Source organism: Salmo salar, chromosome ssa13 (assembly GCF_905237065.1).
Source record: "Salmo salar chromosome ssa13, Ssal_v3.1, whole genome shotgun sequence".
NCBI lineage: Eukaryota > Metazoa > Chordata > Actinopteri > Salmoniformes > Salmonidae > Salmo > Salmo salar.
In genome coordinates this window covers 83,923,774-83,940,377 of record NC_059454.1, presented here as the reverse complement: position 1 = coordinate 83,940,377, position 16,604 = coordinate 83,923,774, and the positions used below count along the sequence as shown (strand labels likewise).

The window sequence follows — 16,604 nt, the reverse complement described above, 5'->3', positions numbered from 1 at the left end:
TCTGTGGCCGCAGAGGGCACACTGCTGGTCGGTGCTGGGGAGGTTCCTCTGGGACTCGAGGCAGCAGGCAGGGCACTCTCGTGTCACCCCAGGTGAGTCGGCACCAGGCTCACTCAGAGCCCCCTGTTGCTCACATGTTTTTGTTTATACATTTTCCTGAGGCGCTCGTAGATTCAGGCGCAGCTGGGAATTTTATTGTCAGAACATTTGCCCATAGTTTAGGGATCCCCATTGTTCCTGTGGATATGTTCCTGTGGATATGCCCCATTAGGGTCAGGGCTAATTAGGGAGGCCACCGCTCTACTGGGCATGGTTATGCAGGAGGGTCACAAGGAGAGAATTAGTATTTTCCTTATTGATTCTCCTGCGATTCCCGTGGGGCTGGGCCTACCCTGGTTGGCCTGTCATGACCCCACTATTTCGTGGCAACAAAGGGCTCTCAAGGGGTGGTCACGAAAGTGCTCGGAGAGGTGTTTAGGGGTTTCCGTCGGTGCTACTACGGTGGAAAGTCCAGACCAGGTCTCCACCGTGCGCATCCCCTCTGAATATGCTGATTTGGCTCTCGCCTTCTGTAAGAAGAGGGCGACTCAATTACCACCCCATCGACGGGGGGATTGTGCGATAAATCTCCTGGAAGACGCAGCACTTCCCAGGAGTCACTTGTATCCCCTGTCACAGAAGGAGATGGCGGCTATGGAAACATATGTCTCCGAATCCCTGGAGCAAGGGTACATTCGGCCCTCCACTTCACTTGCCTCCTCCAGTTTCTTTTTTGTGAAGAAGGATGGAGGTCTGCGCCCGTGCATTGACTATCGAGGTAACAACCAAATCACTGTGAGGTACAGCTTACCCGCTGCCTCTCATAGCCAGTGCGATAGAGTCAATGCACGGGGTGCGCTTCTTCACAAAATTAGATCTCAGGAGCGTTTACAACCTGGTGTGTATCCGGGAGGGGGACGAGTGGAAGACGGCATTTAGTACCACCTCAGGGCACTATGAGTACCTCGTCATGTCGTACGGGTTGATGAATGCTCCATCAGTCTTCCAGGCCTTTGTTGACGAGATTTTCCGGGACCTGCACGGGCAGGGTGTAGTGGTGTATATCGACGACATTCTGATATACTCCGCTACACGCGCCGAGCATGTGTCCCTGGTGCACAGTGCTTGGTCGACTGTTGGAGCATGACCTGTACGTCAAGGTTGAGAAATGTCTGTTCTTCCAACAGTCTGTCTCCTTCCTAGGGTACCGCATTTCCACTTCAGGGGTGGAGATGGAGAGTGACCTCATTTCAGCCGTGCGTAATTGGCCGACTCCCACCACGGTAAGGAAGTGCAGCAGTTTCTAGGGTTTGCCAACTACTACCGGAGGTTTATCCGGGGTTTTGGTCAGGTAGCGGCTCCCATTACCTCACTGCTGAAGGGGGGACCGGTGCGACTGCAGTGGTCGGCTGAGGGGGACAGGGCTTTTGGTCACCTGAGTGCTCTGTTTACCTCGGCTCCCGTGCTGGCTCATCCGGATCCCTCTTTGGCGTTCTTAGTGGAGGTGGATGCGTCCGAGGCTGGGATAGGAGCCGTGCTCTCTCAGCGCTCGGGCCCGCCACCAAAGCTCCGCCCCTGTGCTTTTTTTTCGAAGAAGCTCAGCCCGGCAGAGCGAAACTATGATGTGGGGGACCGGGAGCTGTTGGCTGTTGTCAAGGCTCTGAAGGCATGGAGACATTGGCTTGAGGGGGCTAAACACCATTTTCACATCTGGACTGACCACCGCAATCTGGAATACATCCGGGTGGCGAGGAGACTGAACCCTCGCCAGGCAAGGTGGGCCATGTTCTTTACCCATTTTGTTTTTACACTGTCCTACAGACCAGGTTCCCAGAACGCTAAGGCAGACGCACTGTCCCGGATTGATGACACAGAGGAGCGGTCCATAGATCACACTCCCATACTTCCGGCCTCTTGCCTGGTGGCACCGGTGGTGTGGGAACTGGACACGGACATCGAGCGGGCATTAAGTATAGAGCCCACTCCCCTCCAGTGTCCAGCTGGGCGTCTGTACATTCCGTCTGCTGTCCACGACCGTTTGATCTATTGAGCCCACACGTCACCCTCCTCTGGTCATCCTGGCATCGGTCGTACAGTGTGCTGTCTTAGTGGGAAGTACTGGTGGTCCACCTTGGCCAAGGACGTGAGGGTTTATGTTTCCTCCTGCTCATTGTGCGCCCAGTGCAAGGCCCCTAGGCACCTGCCCAGAGGGAAGTTACAGCCCTTACTCATTCCACAACGGCCGTGGTCGCACCTATTGGTGGACTTCCTCACAGGGTAACACCATGATCCTGGTCGTTGTGGATCGGTTCTCTAAGTCCTGCCGTCTCTTTCCTTTGCCTGGTCTCCCTATGGCCCTACAGACTGCGGTGGCTCTGTTTACACATGTCTTCCCGGCACTACGGGGTGCCTGAGGATATAGTGTCTGATCGAGGTCCCCAGTTCACCTCCAGGGTCTGGAGGGCATTCATGGAACGTCTGGGGGTCTCGGACAGCCTTACCTCGGGTTTTCACCCCGAGAGTAATGGGCAGTTGGAGAGAGTAAACCAGGATGTGGGTAGGTTTCTGCGGTCTTATTGCCAGGACCGGCCGGGGGAGTGGGCGGCATTCATCCCCTGGGCAGAGATGGCCTAAAACTCGCTCTGCCACTCCTCCACTAACCTCTCCCCCTTCCAGTGCGTACTGGGGTATCAGCCGGTTCTGGCACCTTGGCATCAGAGCCGGATCGAGGCTCCTGCGGTGGACGAATGGTTTAATAAGCACTCGGAGGAGACCTGGGACGCCGCTCATGTGCATCTGCAATGGGCCATGAGGCGTCAGAAGGCGAGCGCCGACCGCCACCACAGTGAGGCCCCAGTGTTCGCACCGGGGGACCGGGTCTGGCTCTCAACCCGAAACCTGCCCCTCCGCCTGCACTGCCGGAAGCTGGGCCCGTGGTTTGTGGGGCCATTCAAAGTCCTGAGGAGACTTAACGAGGTTTGCTGCAGGTTACAGCTTCCCCCGATTACCGTATTAACCCCTCGTTCCATGTGTCGCTCCTCAGGCCGGTGGTGACTGGTCCATTCCAGGAGTCTGAGGTGCGGGAGGTGCGGGAGGTTCCTCCGCCCCCTTTGCTGTTCGAGCCATACTGGACTCGAGGCGTCGGACGGGGGGCCTTCAGTACCTCGTGGAGTGGGAGGGGTACGGTCCGGAGGAGAGATGCTGGGTGCCGGTGGAGGACGTTTTTGACCCTTCGTTGCTGCGGGAGTTCCACCGTCTCCATCCGGATCGCCCTGCGCCTCGTCCTCCGGGTCGTCCCCGAGGTCGGTGTTGACGCGCTGCTGGAGCCGTGCGTCAAGGGGCGATTCTGTCACGACTTCCGTTGAAGTCGGTCCCTCTCCTTGTTCCGGCGGCGTTCGGCGGTCGACGTCACCGGCCTTCTAGCCATCGCCGATCCACTTTTCATTTTCCATTTGTTTTGTCTTTGTTTTACACACCTGGTTTCAATTCCCCAATTACATGTTCATTATTTAACCCTCTGTTTTCCCTATGGTTTTTGTGCGTGATTGTTTTATGTATGTTCGGTCTGTTTTTGTGGGCTCGGTATTTACGACATGTTATTGGAATATTTGAGTAAAGTTACTTGGGTTACTCATCTCTGCTGTCCTGAGCCTGACTCCTCTGCACCAGCTACACCCAGACCACTACACACCTAGACCAAAATCAAAGAAAGAAATGTATAAATACATTTGTAATGCTTATTATTTTGACCATTACAACTGTCAACACAGGAAAAAATACTACAATGCAGCACACACAGACGTTTAGGTAAATTATTAATGAGATACATAAAATTAAACAGGATGGGAATGGCGGTATTAGCAATGCATTCAGCTACAAGTGTTTGTGCCAGACAATACTAAACTAGAGCTAGCAGTCAGGATTTATGAAATGATATCAGGAAAGGGTAACAAAATATGTAGTCAACATGTAATTAGTTTATGATAAAACAGGTTCAATCAAACAATCACTTTATTCACTGTGTTTAGGGATAGTGTTCTGGGTGTTTACTTTTGATAAATGCCTGTCAAACAGACAGCCTCTTAAGTAACTGTGCCATTTGGGTCAGTCAGGATCCTTTACAGCAGTGCATGTCTTTCCCTGTCAGTGTGGAGACAGTTGTAGACACAATGGACCATCCATCCAACTCACTCATGCAAAGTTATTTTTAAAAAAGCAGTATGACTCAACACATGTTAGACCATCACTGATTACTGATGTCTCCTCTATCTGATCATTGATGTTGGCACCTGCAGAAAACAGAGACAACAGAGGGAGGATTCAAGATTGTTTTACTGGGAAGGCACTTTTAAAGGAGTATTAATCTATTCCCACTGTTGGTCATTGAATCCAGAATGTTTTTTCTTCTTCTATTTGTTATGGAAAAGCAAGTTTGTCCCTTTTGCATCAACTCAATAAGATCATGAGCTTAAACCTATATATGAATATAATCATATCACTTGATCATTTTGTTTCCAAAAGAGAGGTTTTGTATTTTGCCTCAACACTGAGCTTGGACAGTCAATATGGTAGGTAAAATTATGAAATAGAAGCACTAGTTTAATTCAAACCCAGAGAGAGAGACCCATACCTTGTGTTAGGGTTGAACTGGCTATTTGTTTGCATAACTTATATAATATACCGGGGAAGCTATGCTACAATATTAAGTATATAAACTACGGATAAGTCAACTGCTGAAGACAAGAACTACACCCGGCGACAGGAAGTGCGTCACGAGGCTGGGACCAGCCTGCACGCCGACGACAGGAGGAGCAAGTTTAAACCACGCTCCTCCTCCCTCTGACAGGCCAGCATTGAGCGGGAACTATCTCTGTCAGAGTATAAAAGAGAGAACAATAGGATGTGACTTTCTCTTCTCTGTCTGCCCAGCGAGGTGTCACAGAGAGACCGTATACGAACGACATATTTACCATACACGTGTTTGCATTAATTAAAGTACAAATAAATCAGAAGTTACTATGTGCTGACTATTTTGTTCTGATACCAGAAACGAACTGACGCAACTTTAACACTTGTGACAAAAACAGTGTCACCAGGGCAAGTGGTTCGAATGCCTCCTTCCCATTGGCCCCTCTCCAGTTCATGGCATTTGTCAGGAGTTTTGTTAGTGTTCTCCACACATTCTCCTTGGTGGTCATTCCTCCAGCCAGTCCAAAAGATGTGATCTGAAAGACAACAGACTGGTATGTCACAGAGATTATAATGATTTTAGAGTACTGCTTCAGAACAGGGTTATTCATCAGAGGGGGTAAAGCACCATGATCACCAAGGTGATGTTAAACCCAGGGCTGGAATTTCAAGGTGGAACTGCATTCTGGGTCAGATTGAACATGGCTTGGTTTGGGTGAATTGCTTTCAACACTACATTTAATTATTTAATTTTGCACACTGGTCTAGGTTAGTGTCTGCTTTGCAGACGAGACTGAGAGAGACAGACACTCAGTATGTGCTGCTGGTTGTAACAACATTTGTAATTACTCATTCACAGAAACTAGGAAGAGTCTCAGCAACAGGTCAAGGCAGTGAGACGAGGGTTGTCGGGTATAGGCACAGCTCTGACATGTAGCTAGCTACAGGACTTACTAGGAGAGAGAAGACGTTGTTGAAATGACTACTGAATTAGGTCAGTGTATATTGTGGCCAATGGTTATCCTTCATTAAGCAGCATGACAGAATCATTTCACCGCTTGTTATCTGTTATTTCAAGTTGTGCAAAATTTACAGAAATCTGCCTTTTTCGTTCTGCTTTCTTCACTTAGAATATCGGAAAACAAGCATTATCAAGGTAGGCGGGTAAAAGGGAGGGTGTTGCCGAACTGGGTGCATTTATTGTTACTAGTGCAGCTACAGTAGCTAGCCACACAGTCTCTGTTGAGTGTAATTTGTGTTCTTGGTCAAATCATTACAACTGTTAGTTGAGTGACTTGATAAATGTAATGCTGTAGCCAGCTAATGTTACCTAGCGGCTGTGCACGTGACAACTACAATCTCTAGCTAGCATTTGAAGCTAGCTAGCTAAGTAACTACTTGATATTGTATTGTGTGTCTAGCTTGCTAACCATTTATACACAGGCTACTTACTTATAGGCTACTAGCTAGTCATGTGAGGATGTGCTTGCTTGATAGGTACTTGAATTGTGCGTGCTCTGTGTATGGACCGCAGATGTGTAGCACTGCAGTGTGTATGTTTGAAGACTTTCTGTGTCCAAGGGGGGCAAGAGCTGGGAGAGTTCAAGGTGACTGGACAGGGCCCGTCACGGGGAGCAAACTGCTGCACACACACAGCCATTGAGCTATCGACAACACTCCCTATTGTACAGACATCACTGGTAAGACGGGGAGGGAGATGCGAGACACAGGTGGAGAAGGAAGTTTGAGATGGGGTCTGAGACTTGGACTTTCTAAGTCTTTTTTTACTGTTTCTGTTTCTCTACCTGCCTATGAATCTGGAGACACTGGAGCAGAACCACCATGAGTATGTCAAGGTAAGACAGTCTGAACCAGACAAAACTGGTTCACACAGGCTAGACTAGTCTAGATCATCTTACAAAACCTTAGTAGACTAAAACATCTAACTCTACAAAGTTACATTCCCATCAGTCCTCTCCTCTCTGCGTCAGGAACATCGATTGGACAGGAAGTGTCACATGGTCCAGCGTGACGACAGCTGGTGGGGAATGAAGTCACTACTGTGAGAAAGGGGGCAGAGCGTGTGTTTCCCAATGTGCTCTGTTACAGGTTACAGCCTTCAGGTATATAACGTGTGTGTGTGTGCGCGAGGTGAGGAGGCAGACTGTGTCTTACCCTCTGTCCTCTGAAGGGGTTAGCGTGTGAGGGCTCTAACCTGCTGCTTCTGAGGCTGCTCCCTCTGAGGAAGAACGTCCTGGAAAACATGATCTTTCTCTCCTTTGGCCCAACCTCCACATATGTGAGTGTGTGCTTGCATGTGTGTGGAGTGTATATGTCAGTTGTTTTAGTCTGCCCTACTCATAAGTGTGTGTGTGTGGTTTATCTGGGATCAGAAGGACTGTTGTCCCAGTTTACAGTAAACCGGCCTACAACAGAGAAACCTGGGACATACAGGGCACCACTGCTCCTGCCATCTCTATCCCCTGTGTGATGTCATATCCTGTTCCTGTTTAAGCTGAGTGCAGATGGGTTCTCCCGTCAACATGAGCGTCCTGCTGCTCACTGTGTGTACCCACACAGGTACACACGCATACACACTTATGAGTGTTCCCCTATTTACATGTTTGTGTGTTGTGTCTAGGTGAGGGATGATATGCCAGGGTTTGAGAAGAAGCGTCTGGTGAGGGATGAGGACATGCAGATGAACTCCAAGTTCCTAAACCTTAACCTTTACCCCCTACTTTCACCCTAGCCCCTTGCTTTTATTTTTAAACCACAACCCCTACGTTTCCAACATAACCTGACGTTTGTGTTACAGGAGTTGTTACAGGAGTTATTCCTTGTACCTGCTGCAGCGCCATGATGGCCGACTTCTTGCAGTTCCTGTTACTAGGAAAACTGAGTATTACATTTCCTTACATTCCTTACATTACAACGGAACGATTTGATTAGTGTAATGTTAGCTAGTTAGCTACATAGTTGTCTTTGCATCAAGGATAAAAGTGTAGCTAAAGGTGTAGGTGTAGCTTTGAGAAACTAACTTTGAGAAACTAACAAGGTTAGCTAGCCAGCTAGCCAGCTGTATTCGTTCATTCGCGCCATTTTCCAAACGTCGTCAACATCACATCACCACAGCCAATGCTAGTTAGCCAACTTTACCAACTATCGGTACTGTAGAAACTAAATACACTACAACGGAACGATTTGATTAGTGTAACATTAGCTAGCTACATAGTTGTCTTTGTATCAAGATAAAGGTAAACGCAGCCACTGCTAGCTAGCCAACTCTACCAGCTACCAGCTAGCAGTACTGTATCATTTTTAGTCAATAAGATTTTTGCAACGTAAGCTTTCGAGTTGTGTAGCCCACTTGTGTAGCTAGCAGGCCTGACTTTGTGTTAGCTAGACAACGTTTAATTACTTCTGCGTTATGAAAGGAACTAGACATGGACACAAATGATCCATTGGTAGTTTGTTGTAACCAAGTATTGGTGCTAACCGTGTGTTATTGGATGCTAGCATGCTAGTTAGCTACGGCGTCAAAAGACACGGTGCACTGGGTGGGTTTCACGGAAGAATACTGTACCAAGTTATCTAACTGAATAAACTAAGTTTGAGCATATTCCTGGAAACATTCAACCACTGTAGTTTACATCAATTATAATTTCTAAGTGGAAGTTGGAATAGTTATATTTGAGTGTTTCAGCGAATGGTGCTTCCCCAGCTCTCTCGCATCCCCAGTTGTTTAGTTAATTTTCATTCCAATCTCCTTTGCATTAGCGTAGCCTCTCCTGTAGCCTGTCAACTATGTGTCTGTCTATCCCTGCACTCTCCTCTCTGCACAGGCCACACAAACGCTTCACACCGCGTGGCCGCTGCCACTCTAACCTGGTGGTCCCAGCGCACACGACCCACGTGGAGTTCCAGGTCTCCGGCAGCCTCTGGAACTGCCGGTCTGCGGCCAACAAGGCAGAGTTCATCTCAGCCTATGCTACCCTCCAGTCCCTCGAATTCTTGGCGCTGACGGAAACATGGATTACCACAGAAAACAATGCTACTCCTACTGCTCTCTCCTCGTCTGACCAAATGTTCTCGCATACCCCGAGAGCATCTGGTCAGCGGGGTGGCGGGACTGGAATCCTCATCTCTCCCAAGTGGACATTCTCTCTTTCTCCCCTGACCCATCTGTCTATCTCCTCCTTTGAATTCCATGCTGTCACAATCACTAGCCCATTCAAGCTTAACATCCTTATCATTTATCGCCCTCCAGATTCCCTTGGAGAGTTCATCAATGAGCTTGACGCCTTGATAAGTTCCTTTCCTGAGGATGGCTCACCCCTCACAATTCTGGGTGACTTTAACCTCCCTACGTCTACCTTTGACTCATTTCTCTCTGCCTCCTTCTTTCCACTCCTCTCCTCTTTTGGCCTCACCCTCTCACCATCCAGCCTACTTACAAAGCAGGCAATACGCTTGACCTCATCTTTACTAGATGCTGTTCTTTACCAATCTCACTGCTAAAGCTGCTAAAGCCACTTTCTACCACTCTAAATTCCAAGCATCTGCCTCTAACCCTAGGAAGCTCTTTGCCACCTTCTCCTCCCTCCTGAATCCTCCTCCCCCCCCTACCTCTCTGCGGACGACTTTGTCAACCATTTTGAAAAGAAGGTTGACGACATCCGATCCTCATTTGTTAAGTCAAACGACACCGCTGGTCCTGCTCACATTGCCCTACCCTATGCTTTGACCTCTTTCTCCCCTCTCTCTGCAGATGAAATCTTGCGACTTGTGACAGCCGGCCGCCCAACAACCTGCCCGCTTGACCCTATCCCCTCCTCTCTTCTCCAGACCATATCCAGAGACCTTCTCCCTTACCTCACCTCGCTCATCAACTCATCCTTGACCTCTGGCTATGTCCCTTCTGTCTTCAAGAGAGCGAGAGTTGCACCCCTTCTCAAAAAACCCACACTCGATCCCTCCGATGTCAACAACTACAGACCAGTATCCCTTCTTTCTTTCCTCTCCAAAACTCTTGAGCGTGCCGTCCTTGGCCAGCTCTCTTGCTATCTCTCTCAGAATGACCTTCTTCATCCAAATCAGTCAGGTTTCAAGACTGGTCATTCAACTGAGACTGCTCTTCCCTGTGTCACGGAGGCTCTCCGCACTGCTAAAGCTAACTCTCTCTCCTCTGCTCTCATCCTTCTAGACCTATCTGCTGCCTTTGATACTGTGAACCATCAGATCCTCCTCTCCACCCTCTCTGAGTTGGGCATCTCCGGGCGCGGCTCAGTCTTGGATTGCGTCCTACCTGACAGGTCGCTCCTACCAGGTGGCATGGCGAGAATCCGTCTCTGCACCACGTGCTCTCACCACTGGTGTCCCCCAGGGCTCAGTTCTAGGCCCTCTCCTATTCTCGCTATACACCAAGTCACTTGGCTCTGTCATATCCTCACATGGTCTCTCCTATCATTGCTACGCAGACGACACACAATTAATCTTCTCCTTTCCCCCTTCTGATAACCAGCTGGCGAATCGCATCTCTGCATGTCTGGCAGACATATCAGTGTGGATGACGGATCACCACCTCAAGCTGAACCTCGGCAAGACGGAGCTGCTCTTTTTCCCGGAGAAGGACTGCCCGTTCCATGATCTCGCCATCACGGTTGACAACTCCATTGTGTCCTCCTCCCAGAGTGCTAAGAGCCTTGGCGTGACCCTGGACAACACCCTGCCGTTCTCCGCTAACATCAAGGCGGTGACCCGATCCTGTAGGTTCATGCTCTACAACATTCGCAGAGTACGACCCTGCCTCACACAGGAAGCGGCGCAGGTCCTAATATTAATAACCCCAAGAAAATGTTTGTATACAATGCAAGGGTAAGGAGCCACAGGTCAAGGAGGGAGTGTCGCGAATGAGCCTGGTCAATATGACCTGATGAATCCTTCAGCCTGCTGACAGGACTCTGGTAACACTGAAACAAGGAAGAATAAGAAGAAGCTTAAGAAGGACAAGAAGAACACCCAACCACAAGCAGTTAGAGAGCAGCATAAACACAGGGAGGTGATGGGTGCGAGTAGACTGTATGAAGATGTCCCTCTGCTGGAGGGCGGAGGTTCATTTTATATGGCAACACCCCTGTTGAACTCAGGCCCTGGGTCAGAGCTGGTGGAGCTGCCGAATGGGCCATGAACAGATGACACTGTGGATTGCCATAACATATAAAGGAAACAATGTGTTACAAAATTCTGTGTAGATATCACGTGTAAAGGAGACATTGTGTTATGTAACTTTGCTTAAATGTCATGTGCAAGGGGGAGGATGTGTTGTGTGGCTGTAGTCAAGGGCTTGGACAAAATGTATAAATACCAATGTAAAAGATAGGAAAAGAGCAGAAGCTGATTGATGTATTAGAAGAGTGAAGACTGGGGCAAGGTGAGCATCGTGCTTCATTACTATTGTTAGAAGCAACTGTGGAGTGCAATTGCTATAAAAGAAAATCGATAAAATCCATCAGCTGTAAAGCTGGGGAACCAAAAAGAGAAGTGTTACTGGTTTTCATTTACTAGTCAATTTATTTGTTGAATAATGTGTTAAGAAGTAAAGTAACATTATAACAACTATAGGCTTAGGGGGTTCACCTTAGGTGCCCTCCTGCCAGACCATATTGTGGGCTCGAGCAGGAAACCAAAGGGGAGCTTGAGGGTAACTGTCGAAGGTACATTAATGGAGTACTGGGAGTCTAGCCTATAGGGCCTTTGTCTACCCAGACAAAGTGCTGAACCCCTGCCTTCAGCTAGAGGATTTAGTTGAAACCCTATACCTGGGACTTAGCGAGCATGACTCACCTGTGAGGGTGCTGTCCGGTCAATTAGAAAGGAAGGACCAGCCGCTAGCAGGAGTGTCTGAGATTATGCTGCGCTTGTAAAAAATAGTGTAACCCCGTTGTGGAACGTAACCTCCGTGCACAGTGAGAATGAAGTAGTAAGAGCCGCGCCACTAATGAAAATAGTACAGAGCGGACTATAAATAAATATTGGATTGCTCATTGGTGTTATACACAAACATAGCCCTCGCTGACGTATTGTATACCATGTTGTCACGTCCTGACCAGCAGAGGGCGTAATTGTGTTAGTCTTGGTCAGGATGTGGCAGGTGGTTTGTGTTTGTTAAATGTTTGTGTTGTTGATTGGAACTTCCAATTGAAGGCAGGTGTGTTGAGTTGCCTTTGATTGGAAGTCCTATATAGGTGTGTGTGTTTTTCTTTGGGGTTGTGGGTGGTTGTTTTGCACTGCGTTTGTTAGCCTGCAAACTGTTGCTGCAGTCTTGTTTATTGTTGCCTGTGGATGCTTTACTCCTTTTTTGGGTAATTAAATATGAGTATTCACATACCTGCTGCGCCTTGGTTCATTTCTGAAGACAGCCGTTACAGAACCACCCACCAAACCAGGACCAAGCAGCAGAAGAGGAGGAAGCCACAGGAGAAGAAAAGGGAGGAATGGACATGGGAGGACGTCCTGGACGGCAAGGGAGCCTACACCTGGGAAGAGATCCTGGCTGGAAGGGATCGCCTCCCATGGGAACAGGTGGAGGCACTCAGGAGAGTGGAGGCAGCTGGACAGAGGAACCAACGGGAACGTTATGCTGGAACACGGTTGGCTAGGAAACCCGAGAGGCACCCCCAATAAAAAAAATTGGGGGGGCACACGGGTAGCTTGGCCAGGCCAGGGAAGAGCCGTAAGCCAGCTACCCGTGACTACAGGGAGGTGCGTATGAGGTGGAGGGCGCCATGTTACGCTGAGGTACGCACCATCTCGCCTATACGGACGCACAGCCCAGTTCGCCCAGTACCAGCGCCCCGCAGGTGCCAGGGCAAGGTGAGCATCGAGCCGGAAGGGGTGAGGCCAACCCTGCAATCAAGACCGCCAGCGTGCCTTTTCGGTCCGGTGTTTCCCGCTAGACGCACTAGCATGGAGTTGCGTGTCTCCAGGCTGGCACGTCCAATACCAGCCCCACGCATCAGGAGTCTAGTGTGTCAGCCCAGCCTCGCCAGTCGTAAGTCGCCAGAGCCGCCCGCCAGTCGTAAGTCGCCAGAGCCGCCCGCCAGTCAGGAGCCGCCAGAGCCGCCCGCCAGTCAGGAGCCGCCAGAGCCGCCCGCCAGTCAGGAGCCGCCAGAGCCGCCCGCCAGTCAGGAGCCGCCAGAGCCGCCCGCCAGTCAGGAGCCGCCAGAGCCGCCCGCCAGTCAGGAGCCGCCAGAGCCGCCCGCCAGTCAGGAGCCGCCAGAGCCGCCCGCCAGTCAGGAGCCGCCAGAGCCGCCCGCCAGTCAGGAGCCGCCAGAGCCGCCCGCCAGTCAGGAGCCGCCAGAGCCGCCCGGAACTGCCAGAGTGGCCAGACTGCCCGGAACTGCCAGAGTGGCCAGACTGCCCGGAACTGCCAGAGTGGCCAGACTGCCCGGAACTGCCAGAGTGGCCAGACTGCCCGGAACTGCCAGAGTGGCCAGACTGCCCGGAACTGCCAGAGTGGCCAGACTGCCCGGAACTGCCAGAGTGGCCAGACTGCCCGGAACTGCCAGAGTGGCCAGACTGCCCGGCCCGAGTGGCCCGCATGCCTTCCGACCCAGCCCGAGTGGTCCGTCTGCCAGGGTCAGCCCGAGTGGCCCGTCTGCCCGGCGCAGCTATCGGCGCCACCAAAGTGGGCGACGCCGAAGGTGGAGCGAGGTCCACGTCCTGCACCAGAGCCACCTCCAGGATAGGTGGGTTGGGCAGGGAGGGTGTAGCACAGTGCCGTCGGTGACGGCAGCCACCCTCCCTTCCCTCCCTTATTGTTTAGGGGTTATTGTTTGTTGGGGTATTGGGGATTTTCTTGTGTTTTCTTTTTTTAGGTGCATCCCGGGGTCTGCACCTTGAGGGGGGTACTGTCACGTCCTGACCAGCAGAGGGCGTAATTGTGTTAGTCTTGGTCAGGATGTGGCAGGTGGTTTGTGTTTGTTAAATGTTTGTGTTGTTGATTGGGACTTCCAATTGAAGGCAGGTGTGTTGAGTTGCCTTTGATTGGAAGTCCTATATAGGTGTGTGTTTTTCTTTGGGGTTGTGGGTGGTTGTTTTGCACTGCGTTTGTTAGCCTGCAAACTGTTGCTGCAGTCTTGTTTATTGTTTCCTGTGGATGCTTTACTCCTTTTTTGGGTAATTAAATATGAGTATTCACATACCTGCTGCGCCTTGGTTCATTTCTGAAGACAGCCGTTACACATGTACATATCTACATCAACTACCTTGAACTTCTGCACATTGATCTGGTGCTGGTACTCCCTGTATATAGCTCCATCCTTGTGTATTTTATTCCTCTTCTGTTACTATTTATTATTTTTTAACTGCATCGTTGAGAAGAGATCGTAAGCAAGCCTATCACAGTGAAGTCTACACCAGTTGTATTTGCCGCATGTGACAATTACATTTGATTGGATTTGACTCAAACTGGAGCAAGAGAGAGACACAGCATAAACTGAAACTGGAAGAGAGAGGAGAGGAGGAGAGACAGCATGAACTTCAACTGTAAGAGAGAGAGGAGAGACAGCCGTCATTGACACAACTGGGACAGAACGTGAGCTATGGGAAATACAGAAAATGTACGTCCAGCTGGGAATCAAGAAGGTTCTCATCCCATCCACGCTGTGTTTGCGTCCCGAATGGCACCCTATTCCCTTTGTAGTGCACTACTTTTGTGCACTTGCCAAAAGTAGGGCACTACATAGGGAATAGGGTACCATTTGGGAAGCATACATTGTAACTTCTACCAGAAGACAGTATCCTACCAGCAGACAGTATCCTACCAGCAGACAGTTGCCCATCCACTCTGTCAGGTAGACTCAGCTCCTCAGGCCGGCACTGGAGTGTGTCTCAGTGTGTTCTGCTATGGAGATGACCTCCACTGAATACACCTAAAGGAATAAAAAGGGGTTTAATGCACCTACAATGTAGAACAGAACACAAACCAAAACAGCAGAAGTTAATACACCTACAGGAGTAAACAGGGGTTTAATACACCTACAACACAGAACAGAACAACAGAGGAGTTTCATATACCTAGCGCACAGTGTTCTAACGTACATTGTCCACTAGATTGAGGTATAGGCATTGTACTGTCCAAGTGAACACAAGGCTCAAAAGAAAAGTTCACTTCTATCCACTAATTCAGTTAATAAAATATCCTAAATATTGTTATATTGCAGGGAGGATGTGACACAGTGACCCTGTTCACATTAATAATAATATATTATAATCATGGATGGGCCAGGCGGGCACAGAAGAGACTGGTGTCTCCGCTGCCAGAGCCCAGGTCCATGACCACCTTCCCCCTGAGGGGGGCGCTGTTGGTCATGGTGACCTGGCGGTACGCCTCCATCCTCACACGATCACTCAGCATCTCCAGGTGAAGCCTATGGGTCAGCAGAAACACAGACAACAATATTAACACATTTACATTACAGTCTATGTTCCAAAATGCAACTCTATTTTCTTAATACTGCACTATAGGGAATAGGGTGCTATTTGGGACGCATATGGCCCTGGTCAAAAGTAGTGCACTACATAGGTAATAGGGTGTAATTTGGGATGTAGCCATAGTCCTTTTCTACCTTGTAGAAATAAATAGGTACATATTGTTCTCTAGGAGAGAGAGAGACCAGGAGAAGCCAAACTAGTGTCCCATAGTTGCCAATGTACTCTTTAGCCTGCTAGGGGTCCTCTGAATTGTCCTCCTCCACCTCATTCAAACTGGTCATGGCTAGAAAGGGTACATCTTTTGTCAAATTCATCTAAAAAGTATATTTTTTTGTGTGTATTTTAGCTAACCCTAACCCTTTTCCTAACCTTAACCCAATTCTCTTAACCTGCTACATTAATTATCCTAACCTGCAGAGTAAGTTCTCCTAATCTACTATGAAATCTGACTAAAGCGGTAGCCTTTCTAAACAAAACCATTCACACCTTGTTCACCATGTTTCAGGTAACTGTCCTTCACAGCTGGCTGCAGGTAACCAGATGAAAGGAAGCAACAGAGACCTAGCTCCGCCCACCACCAGTCAGCTGATGTCTTGGTGTGGACCAGCAGCCCGTCTCTAGCACTGAAACTCAGCCGAGGATAGAGACAGACATACAGTTTATACACATCTGGGATATTGATGATTATAGTATGACATGCCTTCTAAAGCACTACAAGTGTTTGATATGGTCCATTAAAGCCACACCCTCAACGAGTGAGGGGGTTTTAAAAAGAGCAAATGCATCCAATTACATTTTCACATTCTTTATGATACATCTGTAGTTCTCAAGAAAATACTTTCAATGAGAGTAACATAAAAATGTGTATTCTTTGTTTTGTTATATGGGGGGGAAGGTTAATTAGGACATAGGCAAACAGACTATCCAGGTTACACTTCCACACTCCATTCCCCCAGGGGGCAGCAGAAACCTTGTCGAGATGCTAAGCCTGGTTGATAAGCAAATCAGCTGCTGCCAATGAGGGTGAATCGTCAGTCAGTGTCACAGCTTGAAAGCTGTGAGGCTGATGGGTTGTTTGGTGACCATGAGGTCATTCATTTGGTTTTGATCTTGAGTTTATTTATGCTTTTTTGTAGTTTCATTGTTTATATATATTTATTTTGGTCATCTTTGAAGAACTAATATTCCGCTTGATCTGGCCGACAAGATGTCAAGAGAGACAGAGCTGGTCCTGGACCTAAGGTAAGATTGCTGTCTCCCTGGGCACATGTGTATCCAACAGTCCTCAAATACTGATTTCTCACATAAATGCACATATTCATTCAGATTACAGACCATGTAACTATGCCTAGGACTCCTAGAATAACCAAGTGCAACAA

General features: G+C 49.0%; 1 long non-coding RNA gene across 1 annotated transcript in view; it reads left to right on the top strand.

The window, feature by feature from the left end:
• Nucleotides 1-14,057: 14,057 nt before the first annotated feature.
• LOC123726087 (uncharacterized) overlaps nucleotides 14,058-16,604 on the top strand; it is a 6,823-nt gene continuing 4,276 nt past the window's right edge. The window contains exon 1 of the long non-coding RNA XR_006758368.1: nucleotides 14,058-16,467. This is a non-coding gene — a long non-coding RNA (uncharacterized lncRNA). The remainder of the gene's footprint in view (nucleotides 16,468-16,604) is intronic.